General features: G+C 32.9%; 1 long non-coding RNA gene across 1 annotated transcript; it reads right to left on the bottom strand.

Annotated features, from left to right (window-relative positions):
- Positions 1-437: 437 nt before the first annotated feature.
- LOC307160463 lies at positions 438-1,125 on the bottom strand. The gene is made up of 3 exons (XR_013821546.1): positions 1,083-1,125; positions 628-677; positions 438-523 (listed from the first exon to the last, which is right to left on the bottom strand). It is a non-coding gene; the product is annotated as an uncharacterized lncRNA (long non-coding RNA).
- Positions 1,126-3,240: the final 2,115 nt, after the last annotated feature.

Below are 3,240 nucleotides of genomic sequence, written 5' to 3'. Positions count from 1 at the left end.
AGATAAAAAGAAATGACAAAAAAACGATTCTTGACACATTTATCTGTTTAACTCACTAATTTGAGTAAATTAACTAACTTCTAAAAGTAGAGATTTTACTTTCAAGACTCAAATCATAAAAAGTAGCCATGGATTTCCTTTTTAATACTCAAAAGTAATACATATTTAAATGCATTTATTTGTTAGTCAAATTCATTTTAATTGGACATTCTCACTTAGGTAGGCACATACTTTGAACGTTCTCCAGATGTAACAGCTGTTGAGCCTAAAAAGACAATACCTGTAGTACTCTCAGGAAGAAAACAAACAGTTAAACAAGAAGAACAAAAGAGACACTGTGTAAACTTGTAAATTGCAATAAAGGTTTTTTTTTTTTTTTTTTTTTTTTGGGGGGGGGGGGGGGGGTGGTAGGTGGTGGGTCGGTGAGTTGAGGGGGGTGGGAGGGGAGGTGGTGAAGGTAGAGGACGTGGGGTAAGAAATGAAATAAACTGCTCTCTGTAGAAAACTGCAAAACCCAAGGAACCTTAAAAAGATATAAAAACAGACATATTAAGGCACAGGGACTACAATTATGGCGATGGGATGAAAATACCATAATACAGCTTAAGAAACAATATTAATACTAACCAGAGAGAAAAGTGCAGCAGAAAATGCAGGTTGTGCTCTGATCAGTCAGTCTGAAAAAAAAAAAAAAAATGACGACAACTTAATGAAATATGACTTTATGATAATGATTATGATACTTTATGATATTTTATCTATATGTAAAATACAGATAATTTTAGGAATTTATCTCAAGAATGTTTTTTTTTTAAATACTCTAATATTTTCAAGAAGCTGAGTTATGTCAGGTTATGTGGCCTAAAACCTGTGATGGACTGACTATCCAGCAGGTTTACTATAGGACAAGTGGTTTGGAGAATGGGTAAATGTAGTCTTAATTATTTGTAGCATAAACAAAACAGTTTTTTTCTAATAGCTTTTATATTCCTGATCATTTTTAAACTATAACGATTTTCTTATCAACAAGCCAAACCTGAAGCATTTTGTATTTGTGGCCATGTCCCTAATTAACCCTTTACCTTTGAAATGCAGTAAGGAATGCTTGTGAATCAGTATTCTGAAACAGAGAAAAAGAGTGTCATAAAACTCAACACCACACTCACAAACCATGTAACTTGAACTTTAATTGCAAATAACACTGGAAAAAAAGCTGAAAATGTTCACCTCACTCCAGTCTAAACTAAACGATTTCTACAAAAATGTTTGTAATTTTCTACAAAAATCTAAACATCGTTTTATAAATAACCTAAAATTACTGTAGTTTATTAAGGTGAAATCTTGCTAACCACTATTAATAATAATTTTTAAAAAATGGGGTAAGCACTTCTGAGTTCTGAGTAAATTATTTGTTTGTAACACTTTACAGTATGGTTTGATTTAACATTAGTTCATGTATTAGGCTAACTAACATGAACTAACCATGAATAATACATTTGTTCCTGTATGTATTAATCTTTGTTAATCTTAGTTAATAAAAATAAAGCTTTTCATTGTTTGTTCATGTTTCTTCACAGTGCATTTACTAATGTTACCAAATACAACTTTTGATTTCAATAATGTAGGCTACTAGTAAATGGTGAAATTAACATTGACAAAGATTACTAGTTTATTAATAGTTAATGTTAACTAATGTAGTTAACAAGAGTTTGATAAATGGAACCTTATTGTAAAGTGTTACCGGTCTGTTATACACCGATTCAGACGTCTTGTGAGTTCAGTGGTGGACAGATCAGTTGTTTTAACAATTCATTAAAGTGAATCGGTTCAAAAGAGTCATTAGTTTGCGAGTCGGATACGCGTTGATTATCCCAGCAATTAGGACATCGCACAAGATTGAACACATTTCATCACTGAAATTAGTTTACTGAAAGTGTGTTTTATGTCATTTGAATGTGAGGAACGCTTTTCAGAGAAAATAAGGCAACGTTTTTTTTTTTTTTTTTTTTTGATTGGACGTTGTATTTTTAAACTCAGCAAAAACGCGTGTGATTGGCTATAATGCTCAACACTGCATTTGATAGTCATGAACACTAATGCACCAATCGACATTATTTGATCATAATTCTTTAGTACCATAAAATATATTCTAAATATAACTGAACTAAAATATAGTGAATTTATTTTTAATTGATAAAAGTTACACTCAAGGTATTTGGTCGGTTCTGAGGCCGACCCACAATAAGGAATATCTGAAGAAAAACATATTCATTTTGTCTCTTCACCACTCCTCAAAATACTGTGAATCTCGTCAACATAGTAATCGATGCGTTATGCGTCACATCATGCTTTAATATTGACCAAAAGGCTGCAAATATAGTGAAGCTGCCGTCTCTATCCTACTTGAAACCAATTCAAACAGATTGTAAACGCGGATTTGTGTAACATGAAGCACGTGACCGCAAGGCGCGAAAAGCAATGTTATCAACTCACTCTTGAGAAATACCAGTAAAACACTCATGGAACTGCCGTTATATTAAAAGCTAAATACAGAGAAAAAAAATTTTCTTAACGTTACATACATTATATACTTGGTGGTTTATGATTAGAGAATTCTGTCAGTGAGTGCGCACTGAAACTGGTTCTCACCGATTTCATTACCGGTGACTGATCTAGCAGCTAACTGCTGCCTTTGATTACATGACGAAACTTTGACGCTGCCTTTGACATGAAGCGACCTGCATCAATCGACAATTTTCATTATGATATTTCTGCGTCCATATGCATTAATACAACAGAGTAACAAGTTACCAGAAGTATTGTACATTACCATTTAATCTACCATGCTTTAGCTTAAAATAAGCGCCAAAATAACACACTCCTCACGCAGTATTTAAGCTATTGTAAGCTACAAAAACAACAAAAACAAAATGACGTAATATCCACCAGACACGTAAAAAAAATCATGTTACGCTTTAACACAAAGATTGAAGTGTAGACATAACATATCATATTACCCTCTTAGAAAAAGGTAGCTTCAGTGCAAACAAAAACGCTTTTTAAAAATTAACTACAACTCATTACAATACGAATAATATTACCTACATTTAATTCAAACAATGAGCTGCATTTGACAATACAAGGCTTTATAAAACAGCATATTTGAAAACAACCGTCTCCACTTACCTCAAGAGAATAGTGCAGGCAGTTGACCAGTTCTGCTCCAGTGAAGTCGATCTC

Source organism: Squalius cephalus (genome assembly GCF_949319135.1).
Source record: "Squalius cephalus genome assembly, chromosome: 6".
Lineage (NCBI taxonomy): Eukaryota > Metazoa > Chordata > Actinopteri > Cypriniformes > Leuciscidae > Squalius > Squalius cephalus.
The sequence above is the reverse complement of the archived record's forward strand: the minus strand, read 5'-3'. Positions and strand labels throughout refer to the sequence as shown.